The sequence below is a fragment of the Somniosus microcephalus genome, chromosome 8, assembly GCF_052327205.1.
Source record: "Somniosus microcephalus isolate GS21.2 chromosome 8, FLI_Smic_1.0, whole genome shotgun sequence".
NCBI classification, from domain to species: Eukaryota; Metazoa; Chordata; class Chondrichthyes; order Squaliformes; family Somniosidae; genus Somniosus; species Somniosus microcephalus.
The window spans coordinates 139,340,417-139,353,876 of NC_140994.1; positions in this window are offsets into that span (position 1 = coordinate 139,340,417).

Below are 13,460 nucleotides of genomic sequence, written 5' to 3' on the forward strand. Positions count from 1 at the left end.
GACAAGATTGAGGCAGTTGTAAAGGCTCCCGCTCCGGAGAATGTCTCTCAGTTGAGGTCGTTTCTAGGATTAATTAACTATTACCATAAATTTCTGCCAAATCTATCCACAGTACTGCACCCGTTAAACGCTCTTTTACAGAAAGGGGTACCATGGGAATGGGGCGAAAACTGTAAGAAGGCATTTCGCAAAAGCAAAGAATTGATCACCTCAGAGGAAGTGTTGGCTCACTTCAACCCGACACTGCCTATTCGGTTGGCTTGTGATGCTTCTCCATATGGTATTGGGGCAGTACTCTCACACAAGTTGCCAAATGGCACGGAAAGGCCAGTCGCGTTTGCATCCAGATCATTGACCTCCGCTGAGCGCAACTATGCGCAGATCGATAGGGAGGCTCTTAGCCTTGTATGGGGAGTGAAGAAGTTTAATCATTACCTGCAGGGCCAAAAATTCACACTTCTGACAGACCATCAACCGTTGGTATCCATTTTTAACCCTAAGAAGGGTGTTTCGGTGATGACAGCGCAGCGTCTCCAGAGATGGTCTCTTTTCCTAGGGGCACATCAATATCAAATAGAATTCAAAGGTACGAAACAGCATGGCAATGCTGATGGGCTGTCACGCCTGCCACTACCTGAAGAAGAAGACACGACGAAAGTTGACCCTGTTGAGTTATTTCATTCGACCATCATCGAGTGTTTACCAGTCACCAATGCAAGTATTGAAAGAGAAACCAGGAACGACCCGACACTGTCCAGAGTCTACGAGGTGACAGTGAAAGGATGGCCAACACGGGGTGATCCTCTGTTACCGGCATTTTCGGCAAGGCGAGACCAGCTGTCCGTCTGCCATGGTACCTTGATGTACGGGACAAGAGTGATTATTCCTCCCAAGTTAAGGGAAAGAGTTTTAAACGAACTGCATGAAGGTCATCTGGGGGGAGTTAAAATGAAAAGTCTTGCTAGGGCTTATGTATGGTGGCCGGGTATTGACCAACAGATTGAGGAGTTAACGAAAAGCTGCGCTGGGTGCCAAAAAGTGCAAAATGCACCTCCGTTAGCACCGCTACACCCATGGGAATGGCCTTCAGCCCCATGGCAACGCGTACACATTGACTTTGCTGGTCCATTCATGGACTCCATGTTCCTAATCGTGGTGGACGCACATTCCAAATGGCCAGAAGTCATCAAGATGAATACCACTACTTCAGAAAAGACAATTGCGGTGTTAAGAACAATATTCGCAAGGAACGGATTGCCAGAACAGATCTGTTCGGACAACGGACCACAGTTTGTATCGGAAGAATTACGACAATTCTTAAAGAAGAATGGAGTAAAACATTATACCTCTGCCCCATATCATCCGGCGACAAACGGGTTGGCTGAAAGATTTGTCCAGACATTCAAAAAGGCAATTAAGGCCATGAACGATGATCAGATTCCGCTGCAACACAAGGTCAACAAGTTCCTGATGTCATATCGAAACGCCGATCATGCAGTGTGTGGTAAACTGCTGTTGTTAGTATTGTTGTTCACCACTGTTGTTAGTACTGTTGTTCACTGTTAGTACTGTTGTTCACTCTTGCATATTGTTGTACTTGTCTGTGCATGCCTCAGCTGACTCCGCCCCTGGCTCCACCCTCATGGCTGGGTATAAAGGTCGCTGCTCGGCAGCCTCCGGCCCTTTTGGATACCAGGCAACCACAAGAGGCATGCTCTGTTCTTTGGTAATAAAAGCCTATTTATTACTTTCTCAATCTCCAGTCTTTTGTAGCAATTGATAGTGCATCACAGTGACTAACCAAAGTCCTGCCATGATGTTTTATAACAGGAGGTTGCGGTCCAAGTTGGACTTGTTAAAACCAAATGTGCGGAGGGAAGTGGAAAACAAACAGTTTCGGCATATTAACAACAAGACCACTCGAACTTTCGACGTAGGACAACCAGTGTTGGCAAGGGGCTATGGAAACGAAAAATGGCAGTCCAGAACAATTCGGGCCAGACAAGGACCTTTGATGTACACAGTAGATATTGGTCATAATGTGATAAGGCGTCATGCGGATCAACTGGTAGAGTCGAGAGCAAGGTCGAACCCATGGTTGTGACAGAGACAACTGTGGAAGACGTTAATGAACCTGAAGCATCTACCTCAGCAGGGAATGTACTTGATGATGATGACACCCAATACATTGGAAACCAAATAGAGGAGGCACCTCAACAACAAGAATCAGAGACTACTGAGAGGCGTTATCCAAGCCGCATCAGAAAGCCTCCTGAGAGACTGAACCTTTGAACTGTTAGACCTGAAGTTATATATGTATATATGTTATTATGTTATGTTAAATGGGGATATGACTGTTAAGCTAAAAAGGGAGGATTGTGGTGTATGTAACCTGTTCCACCTTAAGAGAACTTAAGCCTGTTCCACCTTAAGAGATGTACTACTTTCTCTGGCTGCTGTATACGTAATACCGGTGGTGACCACACCGGTATATAAGCACTGTGTAGTAATATTGTATTCAGTATAGTCCCTACCTCCAACCAGTAAAGACCTGTTGAATTTACTCTTGTAGTCTGTGTAGTAATTATCACCATAACACACAGACTTAACACAATCTTCCTCTAAAGATCCCCCCTGCCCTAGCGCTGAACTCACATCTTTCTCCAGTTTCTCTCTGATCTCCCCTCATGACCTCTCCACGCTCATGAGACCCACTTCCTGCTCCCTCGACCCTATTCCCACCAAACTGCTGACCACCCAACTTCCTTTTCTGGTTCCCATGTTAGCTCTTCAAAAAAACAACCCTTAACCTCTCCGTCCTTGAAAACTACCGCCCCCATCTCCAACATCCCTTTCCTCCCCAAAGTCCTTGAACGTGTTGTCACCTCCCAAATCCATGCCCATCTTTCCCGCAATTCCATGTTTGAACCCCTCCAATCAGGTTTCTGCCCTTGCCACAGTGCCAAAACGGCTCTCATCAAAGTCACTAATGACATCCTTTGTGACTGTGACAAAGGTAAACTATCCCTCCTTATCCTTCTTGACTTGTTTGCAGCCTTTGGCACAGTTGACCACTCCATCCTTCTCCAATGCCTCTCCACCATCGTCCAGCCGGGTAGGACTGCACTCGCCTGGTTCCATTCTTATCTATCTCATCATTGCCACAGAATCACCTGCAACGGCTTCTCTTCCCGCTCCCGCACCGTTACCTCTGGTGTCCCCCAAGGATCTATGCTTGGCCCCTCCTATTTCTCATCTACATGTTGCCCCTTGGCAACATCACCCAAAAACACAGCGTCAGTTTCCACATGTACGCTAACAACACCCAGCTCCACCTCACTACCACTTCTCTCGACCCCTCCACAGTCTCTAAATTTTCAGACTGCTTGTCCGACACCCAATTCTGGATGACCAATTAAATATTGGGAAGACCGAAGCCATTGTTTTTGGTCCGCACCACAAACTCCGTTCCCTAGCCATTGACTCCATCCCTCTCCCTAACATCTGTGTGAGGCTGAACCACACTGTTCGCAACCTTAGTGTCATTTTTGACCCTTAAATTAGCTTCTGACCACATATCCGCAGCATAACTAAGACTGCCTATTTCCACCTCCGTAACATCGCCCGTCTCCGCCATTGCCTCAGCTTATCCGCTGCTGAAACCCTCATCCATGCCTTTGTTACCTCTAAACTTGACTATTCCAACGCACTCCTGGCTGGCCTCCCACATTCTATCCTACATAAACTTGAGGTCATCCAAAACTCGGCTGCCCATATCCTAACTCACACCTAAGTCCTGTTAATCCATCACCCCTGTGCTCGCTGATCTACATTGGCTCCCGGTTAAGCAACGCCTCGATTTCAAAATTCTCATCCTTGTTTTCAAATCCCTCCATGGCCTTGTCCCTTCCTATCTCTGTAATCTCCTTCAGCCCCACAACCCCCCGAGATATCTGCGCTCTTCTAATTCTGCCCTCTTGAGTATCCCTGATTATAATCGCTCAACCATTGGTGGCCGCGCCTTCTGTTGCCGAGGCCCTAAGCTCTGGAATTCCCTGCCTAAACCGTTCTGCCTCGCTACCTCTCTTTTCTCATTTAAGACGCTCCTTAAAACCTACCTCTTTGACCAAGCTTTTGGTCATCTGCCCAAAATTTCTCCTTACATGGCTCGGTGTCAAATTTTTTTTGTCTTATTACACTCCTGTGAAGTGCCTTGGATGTTTTACTACGTTAAAGGCACTATATAAATACAAGTTGTTGTACTTCGCCGTCATCAGGACCGCAAATTCCGGGTCAATGTATTTAACCCACAAAACCACTGAGGCAGCTAAATTTTTCTTTTTGTTTCTTCTTCTGCAGCCACACTCTCTAGTGTGAGCGATGTCATTTGTGTTATGTGTAGATAAATGCCAGTGAGGCACTTGCCTAACACTCTTTTCAGCAGTTACGACACTCCTTCAATTATCCAGATGGGAGTGAGCTTCCTCTTTCAGTCTCTCTGCCCTCATATCCATCTGTGGATTTAAGTGCGACCTGGAAGACTGTTTACAAAAACAAAATACAAGTAACGCCCAGCTGTCTGGGGAACTAAGCAAGGTGACTCCATGATGACTCTGATATAACCTTCTTTACTTTCCATGTGGCTTATTAAGATCTGGCAATTGATTGTTACTTGCACCTTGGTCATATTTCTTTCACATAAATAAACCTGTTGCTAACGTACCCAGCTGGCTTTAAGTGTTCTTACAATAACTGCATGCTTATCATGCAGACAGAGCTGCATTCAGTGACTTGTAACATAGATCACTTTACATAATTTGTGCACTAAACAATTTGAGTGCTTGATTTGGGTACTGTTAGGAAGATACTTGAATCTCTGTCATACCAGAGGCTACAGAACATACTTTTTCTATTCTCTTGTATTTGCTCCTTGCCCTCACTCTTCTGAGTTCAGTGACTATTGCTGGAGTTTGGTACTATACATGCCAAAAGCCCTCGAGTATATCACCCAAGAGGCAATTTTTGTGTGAACCTAAGCAGTGAGTTTTAGCATTTGATTGTGTGTGTGTGGAGGGTGGGGGTTGTTGGGGGGGTGCATCACAACCTAACTGAGGTGAGGTGAGAGTGACAGCCCTTGACATTGGGCAGCATTTGACTGATTGTGGCACCAAGTAAAACTGAAGTCAATGGGGATCAGGGGGGAAAACCTCCAGTGGCTGGAATCATACCTGGCACAAAGGAAGAATTTTGTGGTCGTTAGAAGCCAACCATCTCAGTCTCAGGACTTCACTGCAGCAGTTCCTCTGGCGTCCTAGGCCCAACTATCTTCAGCTGCTTCATCAATGACATTCCCTCCATCATAAGTGGAATGGAACTGTTCCCTGACGATTAGTGTTCAGCTCCATTCACAATTCCTCGAATAATGAAGCAGTCCATGCCCGCTTGCAGCGAGACCTGGACAATATCCAGGCTTGGGCTGATAAATGGCAAGTAACATTCGCACCACACATGTGTCAGGCAATGATCTTCTCCAAGATAGAGCATAACCACCTCCCCTTGACATTCAATGACATTACCATCGCTGAGTCCCCTACCATCAACATCCTGGGGGTCACCATTGACCAGAAAATGAACTGTACCAGCCATATAAATGCCGTGGCTACTACAGCAGGTCAAAGGATGGGTATTCTACGATGAGTAGTTCACCTCCTGACTCTCCAAAGCCCCTCTACTACCTACAAGGCACAAGTCAGGAGTGTGATGGAATACTCTCCTCTTGCCTGGATGAATGCAGCTCCAACAACACTCAAGAAGCTCGACGCCATCCAGAAAAAAATCAATCCGCTTCTTCGGCACCCCATCTACTGGCTTACACATCCACTCCCTCCAATCTTCAATGTATCGTGGCTGCAGTGAATATTATCTACAGGATGCACTGCAGCAAATTGCCAAGGCTTCTTCAGCAGTGCCTCCCAGACCCTCAACCTCCACCACCCAGAAGGACAAGGACAGCAGGCGCATGGGAACACCATCACCTCCAAGTTCCCCTCCAAGTCACACACCATCCTGACTTGGATATATATCACTGTTCCTTCATAGTCACTGGGAAGTGCCTACCTACAGCATTGTGGGAGCACCTTCGCCACACGGTCTGCAGTAATTCAAGAAGAAGGGCCACCACCACCTTCTCAAGGGTAACTAGGGATGGGCAATAAATGGCAGCCTTGCCATCCCAAGAACACATTTTTTAAAAGCCCAATCCTATCCTCACTTGATTTCTACACACGAATAAGTGTCTTCATATAGTGACCAGGAGTGGGAAACCTGACCAAGGTTTTGCCTTTCCTTTGACTGGTGGTACTGAGGCAGAGTTCAGTCCAGTCAGCACAGACTAGGAGTCTCACTTGGCATAAGATTCAATTTGAAATGATTGTCTTCACCTTGCGTGATGGATTGATGTGGGAACTTGTTCGCTGGCAGCCTGCTTGTCTGTGTGTGCACTCAAATTTCCCATGCGTTCGGCAGCTACATTGATTGACAGGGCCTCATTCGGGTCAGAATTATTGCCGGAATTACAAACACTTACAAAATTGTCTAATCACTTCTTTTAAAGATTCCCATCAAGTTAAGCAACTGAAAATTACCTCATCCTCCCACCAGAATTAAAGGTAAGTATAATGGTTCCTTCCCTCCCCTGAAGAACGTGTCTCAGCTTGTGTTGCACTTATAATCAGAAATTATTGGAGTGTAGTTACATATGTTACATTTTACAATGACAAGGTTCAACTGTGCATGTGTACAATGGGTCTCAGTCAGTAGTGGGGGAGGCGTAGACCATAAACACCAAGGCATTTATCCTGTAGGGGCTACAGTGGCAAACAGAAGTAAATGACGGGCAGGAAAAGACCAGCTGATTCTTCAAATCTGCCCCACACTCATGATGCCTGGAGCATTAACTAGACACTTCCTAGCCTCTCCACTAGCCCACCCCTTCTCCTCCCCCTCCTCCCCTCCCCTCCCCGCAGCCATGTAATCTCCTAGGTGAGGGGAAAAGAACAGGAAAGATATCCAGGACCAATAAGGGGGAAAATAATCTGAAAAATTACTCTCCAACCCCTTCAGGCGAATGTAACCAGTCTAGCAGATCACAGAGGTGGCATGTCCAGCTCTGCATCTGAAAGGAAACAACACAGAGGGGGTCATTTTAACCTAACCACCCCTGTCGGCAACCAATGGGATCTGATCGGCCTTTCCCTATTGACTTCAAAGGAAAGTAAAATCGGGCAGGGTATAAAATGGGCAGCCGATCTGAACCCGTCAGTTACCCACCAGGTTGATTAGGTCAGAATTGCCCCCTAGAGAATTGGGGCTTTGACATCAATTTGAGGGAAAGAGTGCAGGGTTGCGAGTGCTATGTGCCAAGACACTGGAACACTTTCAATCACCCCAGAAGGGACTGGACTAACCTTCAGTCCTGGGAGTTCAATCACTGCCTTAAAACCTGGACGGGGCTCATCATTTACAGTGTCAGCTGTGGCTCAGTGGGTGCACTCTCTAGGTGGGAGGGGCTAGGAGTGAACCAGGTGTTACTGGTTGCCTGATTGCAGCAGGGAGTTGGAGTGAGTTTGTAAAAAGTTGGTGGTGGGTTTTGGGGTTTTTGTTTTCAGGTTATAGGGCCTTTTTGGCCCACAAAAACAGCCAGATGGCTGCTGAGGGGTCCGGAGTGCTGGGCCCCTCAGAGGACAGTGTTCCCAAGAGGAATTTAATTAGTGAAGAAACTGTGATTGGAAGGGAAAGAAAAAGGCACAAAGATTTGGGCCGGGACCTTAGGAGGTTTGGAAAAGAAAACACGGTGGTGGTTCAGTGCGAGGATAAGGAGATACGAGCTTGGGATATTATCCAAGCGGTACACGAGGACTGTGGCGAGGGAAGCTGCTTTGCCTGCCGACCAAAGCCGAATGTTGGGTTCGAGGTGACGGTCAGTGGCCGAGAGGAGGTGGAAAGACTTTTACTCAGTCTGAAAGTTGGCGATAAGTTCTTGGAGGTATCTCTGCTATATTCGGAAGAGGTGGTGGTCTCATTCTTAAACTTGCCAGTTTATATTGAGGACGAAGTGCAAATCAAAAAGTTAGAGTCGTGGGACATTAAAATTTGCTCAGCAATAAAGAGGAGATACTATCCAGGAACACGAGTAGCAGATGGAACCCATTACCAGAGGGGGTGAGGTCATTACCATACAGCATGAAATTCGAGACACTGGAAGACGTGCAGTACTTTCGAGTGCGGCATGATAACCAAGTGAAGGTTTGCTATTATTGTCTTGGACACGACCATCTTGTAAGAAACTGTCCAGACTTGTACTGTTATAATTGCGGCGAGTCTGGGCACATCGCTCGGAGCTGCAAGGCGGCAAGCTTTGGAGTGTGTCACAAAAGCCCCATCCACTGTGAGTGTGAGGCAGAAGGAAGCTCTATGAGTGATGAGGAGATGGGAGAAGGAGCAGGAGATGTGAGTGGAACGGCCGGAGGAACGGAGCAGTCGGAGGACACAGCTGGTAAATTGAAGGAGAAAAGAGCACAGGAAGAGGCAGAAAATTGCGGAGCAATGGACAGGTTGGAGATGGTAGAAAACATACCAAGTACAGCGGAAAAGAACAAAGACAGCAGCGGGCAGCAAGGGTCGAGTGCAGACTCGAGCCTTAATACGGTTCAGCTCTCCCTAAAGAATCTGGTGTCCGCGGGGGGAGAGGAGGCAGGAGCGGGGTGCGTGGTAAATGTAAGTACTCCAAAGAAAGACGGGGAGTCGGACATCTCAGTGAGCAGGAGGGGGCAAGACAAGGAGAGGGTGCAAGAGGCAGGAGCCTCAAAGGGGCAGCAGGATGGGATCGGCGAGACAAAGACGTCAGAGGGGAACAATATAGGTGCGCCATTGTCCCATAGAGAGAAGGATCAGGGAGCAAGGGTCAGAGGTGGAGATGAGGTCGAAGGGAGCGGCACTGTTGGAGAAACCGCGATAGCAGGAAGGCTCTCTATGGGAGATGATGTATCTGACGGGGAGCAGGATTATGTATCTGATGGGGAGCAGGCACAGAGGGTTGCAGAAGAGCTTGAGAGTGAGGAATTAGAGGGGGACAGAGACATGGAAGTGAGGGGTAGGGTGACATCATGTGGAAAGGGAAAGGTTAGTGAGGGGCAGAAGGAGGGAGAAAGGGCAGCTAGGGGGCCCAAACTTATTGCAAGGAAGAGGCTGAAACAGCAGGGAAGGTTCAAACAGGAGGTGAAAAAGAGTCGGAGGCTGCAGGAAAAAGCAACAGCTGGCCAAAAAGTTGGGAAGGAGCATGTGAGGAGGGAAGGGCCAGAGATTAAATGATGGGGAGATTATCAGGCATACTTCACTTCTTTGGAGCCATGATTACATTGGTCTCGATTAATGTGAACGGACTGAGGGGTGAGAAGAAATTGCAGCAGTTGTTGCAGGGTTTTAAAGGTACGGACTTGTTGTGTCTGCAAGAAACCTTTTGGGATGAGGATATCCTAGAAAGAGTTCAGAAGGTTTGGAAGGGAGAGGTGTTTGCAAGTTATGCAAACAATAACCGTAGAGGGGTGGCTGTTTTGGTGAGTCCGTCCATAAAAGGGAACGTTACCTCGGTGGACAAGGACACTGAGGGGAGATTTTTACGGCTCAGGGTAAAAATAGAGGGATTTAATTGCGATCTCTTTAATAGCTATGCACCGAACGACCATTGCAAGCATCGCGAGTTTTTTTGGGGGTTATTCACTGAAGCGGCAGAGGTGGAAAATCCTTGTATAGTGGGGGATTTTAATGTATTTTTATCTCGGATGGACATTTCAGCCCAGATGACCTTTAAGGATGATAACTCCAGAGGGATGATTGTAAAAATGATGGCAAATTTAAATTTGAGAGATTTATGGAGGGACCGGAACCCCATAAAAAGGGAGTTCTCCAGATCAGGTTGGGTGGGTGATAGCAAAATACTGCAGATGTTGGAAATCCGAAATAACAGCAGAAAATGCTGGAAAAACTCAGCAGGTCAGGCAACATCCGTGGAGAGAAATTTGAGTTGACGTTTCGGGTTGGACCCTTCTTCAAAACTGGAAAGAAAAGAAACTAGATCGAAGGCAGGGCTGCGATCGGACAAAAGAATAAAAGAAACAAAAGAAGTAAAAGAGATTAGAAGCTAGACGAGATGGTAATAGGCTGGGATTAGGTGTAAAGTGTACTGGCAGGGCAAAAGATAGCTGCCAGGTGTGAGAGAGAAACAAAAGGAAAGGGGGGAAAGGAGTGGAACAAATACAAGAGAAAATGAAATGGGGGCCGAGCTTATGATCTGAAATTGTTGAACTCGATATTGAGTCCGGAAGGCTGCAGACTGCCTAATCGGAAGATGAGGTGCTGTTCCTCGAGTTTACATTGAGCTTCCGTGGAACAATACAAGAGGCCGAGGACGGTGAGGTCCGAGTCGGAATGGAGCGGTGAATTAAAATGACAGGCGACCGGAAGCTCGGGGTCACCCTTACGGACTGAACGGAGGTGTTCCGCAAAGCGGTCACCCAATCTGCGTTTGGTCTCCCCAATGTAGAGGAGACCGCATCGTGAGCAGCGAATACAGCATTTTCTGTTGTTATTTGGGTGGGTGATGTTTTAAAACAGAGCCGAATAGATTTTGTGTTAATGCGGGAAGGGTTAAGTTCTGAGGTGATGGAGATTTATTATAAAAAAGTATTTTTTAGTGATCACTCAGCTTTGGTTCTTAGAATTAGGAACAGCAGAGTTAAGATCGGTTCAGGGGTGTGGATTTTAAACAATCAATACCTGAAAGAAATTGCTTATAAAGAAGGGATTATAAATATAATAAAGAATGCTCGGAAGGAACCTTTATTCTTGAAAGAAAGAAGAGTTTGGTGGGACAATTTCAAATATGAGGTAAAAGTTTTTTTGGTACGTTATGGGAAAAAGAGGGCGGCAGCTAACCGGCGTCGAGAAGAGAATATAAACAAAAGGTTTACGGGTGTCTGTAAAGCAGTTGACGGAGGGGATAAGGGAGTGGAGACTAAATTCCGGGTTTTAAAGGAAGCGTGGGAATTATTGCAAGCTGAAAAATGCAAGGGGGCCATTCTCCGTGCAAAGGCTAGAGATGCATTGGAGGGCGAAAGATGCACTCGATATTTTCTAGAGCAAGAGAAGCTGCGGCAGAGATTATCGTTAATTGAAGAGTTGAAGGTCAGGGAGAAGATCATTCATGAAAGTGGGGAGATTTTAGAGGTGGCTAGCAGCTTTTCTCAAGAGTTATATACAAAAGAAGACATTTCCAATTTGGCGATGGAGAAGGTTACTGCTTTTATTGAAGAGGGTTTAAAGGAGGATGAGAGAAGCATGTGTGACAAAGAAGTAGGATTAGCGGAAATAAAAGTAGCAATAAGTGGAATGAAGGGGGGAAAAGCCCAGGGTCCGATGGACTAAGTGCAGAATTTTATAAGGAATTTTTCGAGATTTTAAGTCCATTGCTCTTAGAAGTTTTTAAGGAAATTAAAATTGAGGGAAGCCTGGCCCCATCTATGAGGAGAGGTATTATAAGTTTAGCTTATACAAAAATAAAGGGGATAGAAGGGATCTGAAGAATTGGAGGCCCATCACATTATTAAATGTGGATTATAAGATCTTGGCAAGTGTTATGGCAAATCGTTTGAAGGAGGTGTTACCGCAGATAGTTTTGCCCTCTCAGTCCTATAGATTCATAGGCCGGGACATCGCAGACTCTGTGGTCTCAATCCGAGATGCGATAGAGCTCATGGAAGAGAGTGGGAGGGAGGCTTATGTATTAAAGATAGATCAAGAGAAAGCCTTTGATAGGGTCTCTCATGAGTTTTTATTGAAGGTTTTGGAAGCATTTGGTTTCAAGGAAAATTTCATTCAGTGGATAAGGATTTTTTATTCAAACATATTTAGCTGTGTTAAATGTAATGGTTTTTTATCCAAGTATTTTCCGATACAGAGATCAGTGAGACAGGGTTGTCCCCTGTCTCCATTGTTGTACACATTGGTAGCAGAACCATTAGGTTACATGATGCGAAAGAAACAAGGTGTAGTTGGGATTGTGCTCCCCAGTTCTGGGCTGGTGTCGGTGATACACCAATATGCAGATGACACAACCTTAACATTGAGAAATGGGGAGTCAGTGAGGAAAGCTATGGATATAGTGGAGGAATATTGTAGAGCTTCAGGAGCCAGAGTGAATTATAGTAAGTCCCAATGCCTGGTTGCAGGGAGGGGTAGGGGTGAATGGTTGGGGGAATGTCCCTTTAAGGTGGTGGAGGTTTTGGAAGTTTTGGGGGTGCATATGGGGTGCAAGAAAGACAGGGATGAAGTGGATCGATTAAATTGGGAACCTGTAGGAATTAATGAATTCCTAAGAATAACGGAGATCGACACAAGAGAGCAATTAAACAGGTCTTTACTCAACGGGGATGCCATGAGGACTCCCTGGGCAGCCCCGTGGTTTGCAATGTGACGTCATCGCGTTTTCCCGCGCTCTTAAAAGGGCCACGTCCCGTACATGCAAACTCTATATACAAAACACAGTAATGCCTAACACAATGGTACAGGTTTAGGCTGGTGTTAGAACATCGTTAAAGAGAATTATATACAGTTAGCCAGAGTCATTCAGTGGTTCTGCCACATGCGCCCCCCCAGAATTCGCTTTAACGGACAAAGTCAAACAGTGAGGGGGTCTGACGAGCTTGTCAGAACGACTCCTGTACTCTCCAGGCGGAGGCTGCTAGTTGGCTGGCGGTCTGGCAGGCGGTCGCACTTGGTCTGCCATAACGACGATCGGTGGCCGACCCCGTCTCGGCAGTTGTGCTGTCTCGACGGGGCGGTCAAGGTCTAAATGTGCTGGCTTTAAGCGGTCGACCAAAATGTGGTCCGGTTTACCACCGACATCTACCGTGAAGGTTTTGTCCCCTGCTTCCAACACGCAGAAGGGACCGGTATATGGGGCCTTGAGCAGATCCCTATGTGCGTCATGGCGAATAAAAACGTATTCAGCCTTGTGAAGCTCCGTGGGAACATGTGACCTCTGCAGCCCGTGGTGCGAAGTGGGCACCGGTGCGAAACATCTGGCCGCCTCTTGGTGACTAGCAAGCTGGGCAGACGTGGACCATGGCTCCATCGACGTTGGACTCGCAGCGGCTGACCATACACAAGCTCCGCTGATGAAGAGTGAAGGTCTTCTTTGGGGGCCGTGCGAAGGCCCAACAGGACCCACGGTAGCTTGTCTGCCCATCCAGCATCCTGGATGCTGGCCCTCAGGGCGGCTTTCATTGATGGTGGAAGCGTTCGCAAAGGCCATTCGCCTGTGGGTGGTAGGCTATGGTGCGGTGTATGTTGACACCAAGTCCTTGGGCCACTGCATTCCAGAGTTCGGAGGAAAACTGCGGTCC